This window comes from Tyto alba, unplaced genomic scaffold, assembly GCF_018691265.1.
Source record: "Tyto alba isolate M040663 unplaced genomic scaffold, T.alba_DEE_v4.0 Super-Scaffold_41, whole genome shotgun sequence".
Taxonomy (NCBI): Eukaryota; Metazoa; Chordata; class Aves; order Strigiformes; family Tytonidae; genus Tyto; species Tyto alba.
The window spans coordinates 18,588,943-18,601,182 of record NW_024881317.1 but is presented as its reverse complement, the minus strand read 5'-3'; the positions used below and the strand labels follow the sequence as shown (position 1 = coordinate 18,601,182).

Genomic DNA, 12,240 nt, shown 5'->3' with positions numbered 1-12,240 from the left:
TTCTAAAATATACTTTAGTTCAAGGGGATACTAACACCTTATTCTGTTTCTTAAAACATATATTATGAGATGCATATGAATTCTGGAACATAATCATTTCTATAGAGCAATTAAGCGTTTCCACTAGCCCCTGAGTACAGGGTTCTGAGATTTTGACTGTACTGTGGGTCACCAACCATCACAGCGGTGCAATGAGCACTGCAAAACAGCTGGCATCCTAAACACATGGAAGTGAAACCAGCAATGGTCTTTAATAAGAATGAGGAAAAAAAAAACTCTGAAAAGTGAGTGTCCAAGCAAATTTGGGGTGTAATTATGCTAGATGAATGCAGTTACATGAAAAATAAATTTCACCAATTCTGTTTAGATTTGTAGCACACGTGAGAAGACAACTGGCTTCTATCTTTAGTAAAAAATGCATAATGTTATGGACTTATTTGAGATCTGTTTCAATTTATTAATTCTGATTTCCTTAAGCAAAAATTACTTAATGGGGATTAAACATTCTTTTTCTGTAACTGACCATTTTAACTGAGGAAAGACTAGGCTGCCCTTGTTGACAGACATTGAGAAAGGTCATAGTTTTCCTTTATCGTTTATAACTGGCACTGAAAGTGCAAGGTGAGTGAAACTTAGCAATTTTTATCACTTCTATTGTGCTGTAGTATTAAATAACTGTTAAAACGGAGCAACAAGTGTAGCACTCACAAGCTAGCTAAGAAGGAATTAGAAATTTGTCAAACTCCTGTCAAGAAATGTAGTTCACTTCAGGAGCAACCAGTTTATTAATTTTGCTGGAGTCGACAGACTTTTCTCCAGAGTCTTCTCCCCTTTCCTGAAATAAGTTTAGTGATTTAAACTCAACTCTCCAGGGGTCTCAGCACTGAAGGAGTCTGAAGTGTTGAAGTGCTACTTGTGCTATATTCAAGTCTCAAATTTTGCATGAACTTCTAGCACAAATCCTTCCCTCTCCCTGTTTTCCCCTCATTCATCCAAGCTGATGAAGACGATGTAATAGAATCTTATTTCTTTTCCTCATGAGAGCAAAGCAATGAAAAGTTGAGATTCGACCTTAGTATATTTTGAAATTAAAAAAAAAAAAAAAGTTACTGTGATAGGAGACTGCTTAAAAAAAGTGTCATTTTTGCAACAGTCAGTCTCAGAAGAATACTGAAAGGCAAATGTACATGCACATTGCAGCTAAAGTATTCAGTTGGGATAGATGAAGTCATGTGTAAGGAATCAGTTTTCCTGGACCAAAAATATTACCTTATAAATAGTTTGCAGAACACATGAGCAAAGAAAATATGTTCCTTAATAAAAATATTTATGACCTTTCAATTAAACTTAAAATAATCCTCCAGTTATAGTGAGAACCTGATATTCAGAGTTGTCTTCATTTGATGCACAAAGGACCAAACTCACCCAAGGTGTTAAGTAGATTAAAGTCATTGGGGTGAATGAAGATATTCAGTCAGCCTAATGAACTTCTTTCATGATTTTGAAAGGGTTTACATGGCAGTGAAATAACTACCTTATGAGACAGCTGTCATTTTAAATCCTGTTGAAATCTACAAAGCAATACTGAATTCCCTGTAGTCGGTGTGGAATTATCTATTCAATACTATAGGATAATTTGAAAAACCTTTTGGAAACACTTATTTTCTGTGTCTTCCTGTTGAGATCTTAGCACATTAGTACATGAACTACTTTTAGAGTGGAGGCCCAAATTTCATTTCTAAAATATGTGGGTTACAGTATGAGATGCAGCATTAAAATTCTGGTCCTCAGACATGTTATAGTGCTTAATCTTGTCATATCTCAGTTATCTTGATGAAGTCATGAACTGATTGTGAAAGATGCAGTGAGAAAATCCTTGCTTGGAGAGTTCTTGAATTAAGATTGCTGCTATGAGCCAGGCAACCCAGTTTATAAATACATGACTTGTAGTTATATGTAACTACTTAGTTTCTGTTTCTTTGTAAATTGCAGATGTTGTTTGGTTTTTGAAGATACATAAGCACTAACTTAATGATGTGAAATACTGCAAAAAAGCCAACCCAGTAGCACCAAAGAAGACACAAAAGGTATCCTTGGTAGAGTTGCCTGCTTTTTGGTGTGGGATAAATCTTAGCATTACAACTCTACCTTCAGTCAGTAACAGAAGTTACTTGGTAAAGTTCGATTGCACAGGTTGATTGTAAGTTAGAGAAGGAACTGACCAAAAAAAAAAAGTGCTTGTAGCTTGGAAGCATATCACCTTGTATGATATTCCTGGTTGTTCTCAGAAGTTAAACTGGACTTTACTGTGGCTATATTTGGATTGGAGATCTCCCAGAGCAACTTGTATGTCAGAGCAAATGGGGTTGATAAATCACTTGATGGTGTCCTTCCTCCACACCTTTTCTTTAAGCTCAGCAGAGAAGCCATATCTGTGTTGTATCAGGGGGGATTGTGCTAGTCAAAATGCCATCTTTGAGATAAAATATATAGCAAACTTAAATTACTTTGTAACTTTCCTATATCCTTTTCATCCCAATTTTACAACCTGACCAGCTCCCTTCCACTGCCATCAGAGTTGTACAGTTGAATAGTCCATGGACGCATCTGGTCTTCATTAAAGTAACAATTGTCACAGAGTTGACTGAGCAGTGTTTGTAGTAGGACAGTAGGAACTGCTTAAATGCATTGGAATGTGATACAGGCAAAACTTAGTAGCAAGGTGCTCTCATTGGCATTGGCATCTTTGTGATCCTAATAATAATCTTTGTCCATTGTCCTCACTTTATCCAGCAGTTAAAACTATATGAAGCTGAAATGTGTTTTGATGTGGATTAAGAGCATATATAATGCTCTAATACTGAATTTCCATGAGGAATTCCATTTGCCAGGAATTGCCTGCCATATACAATTGCCACTGGGTTCAAGGGGCAAAACCAAGTAGCATTTTTATTTGGCTGTGCAAAAAAAGTACTGTGCTTTGAATACATGAATAAATTGTAGGTGGTTATTTCTTTTATGATGAGTGTATGAATTATGGTCTCATAGAAAAGTGTTAGAATTGTTTTATGTACTTACCAATTAGATAAATTTTGATTATTTGAAAGAACTCATCTGTGAACATTATCTCTTTTCATGGTTATTCCTGAAAACCAGGCAGTTAAGATTGACATTTGAATTGGTGATTTCTTGGATTTTTGAAATTACTGCAGTCTTGATGATCTCTTCATTTCAAGAGAAGTCGACATAGTTGACTAAGACCAAAAGAAGGGAGAACACTTGGATGTAACTAACCAGCAGGACATGTTGCAGCGTACCTATTAACCAAGAGTTTTGGATGCCAGCTTTGATTTAAGCTCTTGTAAAAAGAAGAATAGATGCATAGATGTAGATTTGAAGTTCCCGAAGCCCAAACCAGTTCTGTCCTTTTCATTTGTTTTTAGATTTTGTTTTAATTTTCAAGAGGTACATACTTTTAATAATTTAAAACCATGTATTCCTGTGAAAGTATACCTCAGAACATGACACTATCATTTGTTTCCTTTCACCTGAGGAATCCTTGGGGTTTGGTGTCAGACTGACACACAGAGCCTACCTGATGCTGATAAGTCACTCAGACAAGTATTAAATGAGTTTCAATGCAAATAGTTACACTAAGTGGAAATCTGGAAAGAATTAACATTGCGACTGCTGATACTTCTCCAGAAGAATTACAAAGAAATGTTGCATAATTGTATGAGACAGAACTGGACAAAGATACTTCCAGAGTGTGTACAAACATCTATGAGTGATGACTTTTAATAGTTTTAATTATACTAGAACATAAGCTACAGAAAAGGCAGCTGGGTGAGAAATGTGTAGCTAGTGCAAGAGACTGTTTTCCAGAATATATTTGCATTCTGTAAAATTTATAGTATCTTATGTGGCATATTAATGCTATTTCAAGTAGATTCTGCCATACCAAACAGCGTATAGTGCAGTATGATATGAACAGCTTAATGATCAAGACTGGGTTCTGTGATTGGTAAATATGTGTAACTTGTATTACCGAATGCTGGAGGCCTAAGTCTTAAGTGATTAGTTTTGTAGATACAAGCACTATATCTAAAAGCATGTAGCCCACTGCAACACCAACATTCACTGGACATGGTCTTTGGGGGGGGGCTTGTTTTGTTGCATTTTATGAATGTGTGCAGCTTCCAGAGTTTTAGGATCATATTCAACTTATGAACAACTCATTAACAGGTTTTTATCTGGTCATAGAAATAGTAAGAGGATTTCATTGGTTGTCTCCTGTATCATCAGTGAGGGCATAGAAGATAAATAGATCTATTTTTAAATATAGTGGGTTTTATTGAAATATATTATAAGCTAAAATGCGAAGAAAAATAATTACAATTATACTTTAAAATGCGTTCTAAATAGAAACCCATTATTTTCCTTTCCCTGACATAAGAATATCCATCTGATCATTTAAATCATAATCCATTGTATTTCCGTTTGCAATAATCTTAGATAATTAATTCCTCTTGCACAGAATGTAAGTAACAAGGACTACAGCTACACATTTGATATTTGTTTGGTTTTGTTTCATTTTGGTTTGGTTTGCATATGCCAAAGAGCTTTGGTAGCCTGTGTGAAAATGTTCACTTCATAGTTGTAGCTACCTGAAGGCACAGAATTGGGGCATTGAGGCTTCTTTTATCTCCCATTTTGAAGGACTGCCTCTAGGCGAGGATTGGTGTAATCAGGACTGCTGCAGCATTGTGGTTGCTATCTCAGCCAATATCACTGCTCCTAGGCTGCTCTGTGAGAATTTCAGTTTTGCTCTAGGGACAGTTAGATTTCCATGCACCTGGAGAAATGACTGAAAACGGTTGGCCTGAGGTAACATGCAGGAAGATAGCTTCCACCCTCAGTTTTTATTTGCAATTTGATAATTTTCTTGATTTTATGAGAATATGATTAACTCTTTGAGGCCTGGCTCATGCTTTTAAATATTAAGTTGTCTGTAGGCTTGAACAAGGCAGTCTGAAAGGCTTGTATAGGAATGGAGAGTGCAACGTTTAAGTAAAATGTTGCTTTGAAATGACTTCAAAAGTATTCTTGGGATGAGGTGCCTGATATGGTAGGTCTGGGAGTACAGCCAAGTAAAATGTAATTTTATGCTTCAAAATGGAGGTTGAAAGCCATACTACTACCTGTTCAATAGCATGGACTACAGGGTATCCAGCACACATACATGTGTGCACATGCACATGCCAAACTTGCTGCTCTTAAAAATGGTGCTGTTTGACTCATTCATAACATCAACAAGCAGGCAGTTTGTAAAAATGGTGCCACTCGTTTAATTGTTCACAACTGCTGGGGTATTTTCTTTGTTCAAGATCACACTAAGTAGAAAGAAATTAGAACTGTAGTCAATGAATCAAGTGGTAGGAAGAGCCAGCTCTGAGGATTGATTCTTCAGGAAACTACACACATTCCAGAGCTTCTTGCTTGTGTATCTGGTGCAAGTTAAACAAATTGTTCCCATTAGTGTGCTGATTGATGGGACAGAGCCTTTAGCTGAAGGAGACTGTTCTTTGAATGTCACGGGGAAGAAAAAGTACAATGCTTACAGTGGTGGTGTCTGTCATACTCCTGGCAATGTCCTCCTGCCACTGTTAAAACTATGTAAAATGGTGGCTTGCAGTAAGGCTCACAGTTTAAGAAAATACGCAATACTAAGAAAGCCTGTGACAGTTTTTAAGAATGTTGGTTTTCCTTGCACTTTGTAGTGTATTTCAAGAACTGTAGGGGCTTGCTTGGATTTATGCAACTTTGTACATTCAGCTGGATTCTGTCAATATAACTGTGTCGCTCTGCAAGACTATGTTGACATTCTTACTTCGATTTGCTCAGTTAATTGTGTAAGCAATAGTAATTAAAAGAAAGTTAATTCATGGTTTTCCTATAAAGAGTCCTGCAGGAAATACACTCTTACATACAGTTCAGAACTATCTTTGACTTTTAATGTGTGAAATACAATACAAATGTGGGACAGATATTTTGTGTGCTCTCTGGCTGTATGTTCTGTGGCAACATTTGTCACGTAAGAACCTAATGGCTATTTAGTGAAGGTTCTTCATTGCATTTTTTCTAATCTAAGACACTATTTTTTTATAAGGATGAAATAAATGTTAAAACTCAGATAGGCCTCAGTGAGGTTGTACAAGAATGAAGGAGTGGTTAAAGATCATAATCTTTACAATAAAGAGTTTTATTTGTAATTTTCCCAGATTTGTTCAGTATTTAGTCTCACATCAGAGAAAAAAAAGTCAGCACTCTGTGCCAGAAGTCACATATGATGCCAGCACCTAGTAACTGTATGTGTGTGTGAGAGATCCACACATAAAAAGATGACTCTTCAGTCCAGCATCAAATGAGTATTAATCTAAGGTTTCCATATGGCTAAGAAAAGATTGTTTATAGGAAGATTTGAAACAAGGAGTTGCATGTGGTCAGCTGTCCAGAATAGTATTAGAGAGAAGTAGTTTATTCAATATTGATCACAAATGAGAAGTTAGTATTTTAATTTTGGGTTAATAGTAAGTGCATCTGTAATAACAACAGTATTGTTACTTCAGCCTTAAACATAGACACTTGGATCTTGAATTTGTTTCTTAAATTCTTGTTTCTTTTGGAGCATTTCTGACAGTTTGTGGAAAAATCTAGAAAGAACAGGGAATTCTTTTAACTGAGAATTGTACTGATGACAAATAACTTACGGAAGTGGTGTTTTCTCTCTTAAATAACTTTCAAACAATTACACTGTGTTGTATTCACGTTTTCACAGGTGAAATTTTGGGCAGGGGAGTCTGTCAGCTACTGAAAACCGAAGTCATACAATGCCTAGATGATGCAGCAAGTCACTCTCAGAATCGTGAAGCCAGTCTGAGTTTCAAGGGCTAAAAAGTCATTTATCTCAATAAAATAAGGCCAATACAATTTTTTTTAAAAAGAACCATCAGGTTTGTCTCAAATATCCTGCATCTGTATTTGAGTAGAAAGTTAAACAATTGTGTTGAGGAAAATTTGCTGTAGCTAAATCTGATATAACCATATGATTCTAGGAGTAAGACTAAAGCAACACATCAAAAATAAAACTCAGAATGATACTCTGATAGAATTTAGGTGTATGAAACAGCTGTGAATCTTAGGAGAGCACGGTTAGTTTTTTTCAGTACTGAAGCATTTAGGTCAATCTTGATTCCTGGGTCTTTGGTATATGTCTATGGACTTGACAACAAAAGAATGATCTAGACCTGCTGAAAACGCCTTGTTTCCCATGGTGACCTCTTTCCTTTTCAGTAAAAGCTGTGAACAAGTCAGGGAAAAACTGGCATATTACATCAAAAAATTATGGTCATCATATTAGAAGTTTCTTGTTTGTTTGTTTGTTTGTTTGTTTAAAAAAAAACCACTTTATTTTTTTTTCCCTTCCTCTTCCCTCCCCACACCCCCCCAAATTCTTATGGAAAGTTTCCTTGTTCTTACATGCCTAGTGGATGTTGTCCTTGATCCTTGCTACCCTAGCACATAATTTATTTCTCTTTTGAGTGAACTATAAACATTAGTGTCCATTAACAATTTTTGAAACAAAATACTAAAATTACTTGGAGCACTTTCAGTAATGTGTGCTGATCATTATTAGCAGCTCTCCTGTCCTAGACAAGGACACTGTTTTGCAACATCATTTTGTTTGGTTAAATCCACTGAAGTTGTATTTACAATACTTGTATGTATGTTATTTTTACCTTGGTCACTTGGTAAACAATGGCCTACAAAAATCACAAAATTCCTTCAAGCCAGAGATCCTTATAGACTTTAATATAAACCATTATTAAAGTCTCCAAAATAATGAACTCCTTTCTCAATACACTCAATTCTATTATTCTGCTTTGGTAAATTCTCTGCAAGTGTCCGAGTGTTACATATAATCTTCTACCTTAATTGCTAGCTCTGTATAGTGACAGAGTAAAAAAAGTGGAGTGACAGAACGAAACACAGTGGGATCGAAGCTTGTAATACATTTTCTTTCTGATTTTACACAATGCATCAGGCAGGAGGCTTAGAGTTTAAAATTTTAACTTCCCCCACCCCCCCTCAAGATTTTCAATCCATCATAAAATGACTAAGTTCCAAAACATAGTAGAGCTATAATGCTGGCTTGAGGGAAGGGTAAAAGAAAGTGAGTATAGATAGGTAGATACACACACCCACATGAGCAAATCATCATATACATAGATATACTGTCATCCGACCAATGTTAGTCACCTGATTTTTGCACAAAAAGCAAAGCAAAGGAAACACAAAGGTGCTTGACAGAAGTCCTGGAGATTAGTTATGAGCTTTGCCAGTGATGCATTGTTTCTCCATATAAACTTCTGAGGAAGTGTTTTCTTGGAGGTTTAAGAAAATTGAACTCAAGAATATCCTCCTTTGATATTTTGCAGAGTAATGTATTCTGCCAGACAGGGGACTTGTTACTTATCTTTCTGTACATCAAAGTATGTTTTCCCCTTGAAATATGGGAAGTTGACAACTGTACAACAGCAGCAGGGATCTGGGTTCACAGAGTAAGCAGTGTTTCATTATGCTTCTTTATTTGGATGGGCAACTGTGAGAAATAGCTTATGATGTATAAAATATCTGAGTCTCTTTTTGTACTTGAAGACGTTGTTATCTCTATTTGAAGTTGGCTAGTGAAGGTCAGTCAGACTAACCGCTTGCAAAAGAATATCCTGTCTCTGTTAGTTGATACTCTTTTCAAAGTTCATTGCATCCAGAAAGCTATTTTTGTAAATACCACCCATCATGGCAAATTACATCTTGTTAGTGGGAGGGGGAAAGGGAATGGTATGTGAATTGTTTTCATTTTTAAAAAAATATATATATACAGTTGATTGTTGTTGCAAAGAGCATTGCATAGCAACAATTAAAAGTCTAAGAAGTTAATTTGTTTAAGATTTGGTGTTGATCAGGAATGTCAAATTGCACTGCTGAGGTGATAAATTCTGTGATAATTGTAATACTGAAACTTTCACTCACTGATAACCATGGCAGTGATATATTGTGGTATTTTCATGACATTTCCTTTGCTTTACTTTGAAGTCTAGTTGGTTAAGTCCGGAAATCTTTCTGTATTAGCAACACTGAAGTTAGGGTTGTTTCTTCTTCTCTTTATTTTTTAAGTAAGAATGGAAAGCTGGCTGTTTAGGATAGTGCTAATAGTGGCAAGTGGTCACATATTACTCCAGTCTATCAGATTTTGAATTGAAGCCCATTTAAAAATGGGATTTTACATTAACATTTTGAAAGGAATCAGTAGGTTCTTTGTGCTCCACTTATTAGAAATAAATAAAACTTTGCCTTTTGGTGGTGTATTAGGTTTAGCTTTTATTATACAATGTCTACTCAAATGTACATAAACTGATGGTACAGTCCCAGAAATATTTACAAATGAGATCAGTCCCAGTTAATGATGCCTAATCATGTGAAGAAAAATACGGATGTATGTTGGACTTGCAGAATTAGTTTCTCAAGAGATTCTGTTGATTTCAAACGAACTGATGGGTTGTCTGCGTAAGACTTGTAGGATACGGCTCATAGGAAAGTCAGTTGAAACATATATGCAAGTGAGAGTTAGCACTGGCCCAAAGAAAGGCAAAGATCTTATAACTCCCCTTTTTTAACATTAAGTAGTTTTCAGACTGTTTGGTTTTGGTGTTTTTTTGGTTTTGTTTTTTGTTTTTTTTTCTTAATACACCCATTTCTAGGAGATTATTATACTTCTTGAATGTTCTGAATAGCAGAGCCATTGGCTTCCTGCATTAAAACTAAAACTGATCCCAATGATGCAGGAATGTGCTGCATACATAATACTACATTTAAAGCACTAGCTACAATGTATCTAATCTAAGTGACTGTTTGGATATGCTGCTACACTTTTTGTTCGGGTTTTCTAGTCACAGTTACTGGTGTGAAAGCTAAGGCTTCTTAAAAATTCACAACTCCTTTTAATGTAAGTAGAGATTGCTGATTCATTCAAATCTAATCCTGTTGAACTCACTGGCAACATTTATCCTTGTTCCACCAGATTGCAGTTAGTCTCTATAAAACCACAGTTCAAAGCAAAATACTTTGGTTTCACTGCAACTATCAGTGTAATTATGAAGAAGATGCAAAAAAGCCTACCTCCAAGCTGTTGTTTTAAAAGGTTATCTAAAAATATCTGCATAAAACAGCTAAAAGACCTTACCAGATGGTAATCAGTAATTATTATGGAAACATCTGATTGGAAAAACCCACCACTAATCTCATATGAAAAAAAAAAAAAAAAAGGTAAAAATATAAGCACTAATATTTCCATCCCTATTTCGTACCAGGGGAAAGTAGGCCCTCAGTCAGCGAATACAGCTAAGTCTGTTTTGTGCTGTGGCAAATCCCATTGTGAAGAGGCTGTGAGTAATCAGAAGTGACAGCATAAGCACTTTCTGTTCAAAGTGATTTTACAGAAAGCATTATTTTCTGAGAAAAGTACACATATGGCTTCCATAATGCTGAAAGAGCACTGATGTATCCATTTATTAGCACTAGTGTTGGGAGAAGAAGTTTTGCAAATGGTGTTCAGATTTAAGACCTTTTTCTCTGCATTTCCCATTCCGTAAAACATCCTTAAAATTGTCAGAGCTGGCCAGGTAGACAAGGGCAGAGCGAGTACTTCTGCCAAGGGAATGTTAAGACAGTTTGTGATGATGAAGACTGTCAGGAGCTGTACATGCTGTTCGGTGGTCACTCAAGAAGTCAAACGGCATCAAAAGTGCTCTTCCTTGATGGAAGAACAAATGTTCTAATGACAGCTGTAATTTCAAATTCAACGAGTAAGGCAGACCTTTGGAAAACCCTAGAGAGAGGGGTTTTTGCACTCATACCAAAGAGTGCACAAGGTATTGTTTGTGCATTTTGACATGGATACTTTCGATCTCTGCTTTTTCTCACTCTGCCCCTCTTCTTGCCCTGCACTATTGTTCCTATAACGCTCTCTCCTTGACACCCGCAGCTGTCCTTTCCTGTCCACCTACTCCAAGCCAGCCAGTAACAATTGCACTGGAATGAAAATATGAGAAAGCTGGCACTTACAAAATATTGATTTAAAGGATTAATTTGCCCCCTGTAATAGCTACTTATGTAACTAAATGGGTTTATTTTTGTTATGCTTGTTTTCCTTTTGTTCTTATTGCTTACCCTGGCTCTACAGTTTGAGGCTACAACCCTAATTCCTAGCATGAGGAATGTGCAGTTTTGGCTGGGACCTTTTAATTTAAGTCAGTACACATACATAAACTAGTTCCTAGTATTCTGATTTTTGCAAATTGCTTACTTGTGTCTCACATTTACAAAATTACTCAAAGGAACAGCTCAGAATTTCTCTTCCCAAAGCCTGGAGCCTCTCAGCTTTTCTTTTTGGGGAAAAAAAAGGTTTCTGTGCTCACGCTTGTAGAACTCTGTGGTTCAAAACCAAAAGGCCAATAGCAACAAAAGCGCAATTAAAAAAAACCCAAACCTTATAACATTTGTGTCAAACTTGATAGCTACATATTTGGGGTTGGCATTGTGGATTTATGTATCTACAAAAAAACATGAATAATTTGAAAACTGCTGGCTTTGGAAGTTACATTTGCAAATAAGGTATCTATATTTTTCTGAATTATTATAATCTACTGCCTCCCTGAGTTGTTCCACAACAAAGTAGCCTGAAATAAAAGCCTATTTTTTCCATAGCAATTTGTATTTGAAGAGGTGGTTAAAGGGTAGAGAAGGGTAGCTAAGGAGGTGCAGGTCTCTCTGTCTTTCATGAATAGTAAGCCACACAATTCCAATTCCAAAATTTCATTACAGGCCTTAATCACAAATGAAATGTTTCAAATACTTGTACTTCTTCCAGTAACCTCTTTCTCTTCTCATAAAATTCCCCCTAAGGAGAGTGGAGCTTAAATACTGAGGGGTCTGAATACAGCACCAGTTATCTACTAAAGTGGAGACAGTGTTGTTTGTATTCAAGCATGAATTCCCATGACATTTAACAGAATTAATTTTATCTTTATTTGGTATTATAAATTTTGCCTCATTCTGTTCACTCCTTTGCTTTCTTTAAAATGCCTCTCAAATTTCATTGGCACTGGACCATTGTTGGTG

General features: G+C 36.1%; 1 protein-coding gene across 2 annotated transcripts in view; it reads left to right on the top strand.

The window, feature by feature from the left end:
• Positions 1-12,240, top strand: part of RORA (RAR related orphan receptor A) — a 374,860-nt gene that overhangs the window by 249,086 nt on the left and 113,534 nt on the right. The gene's annotated exons all lie outside the window — the stretch shown is intronic.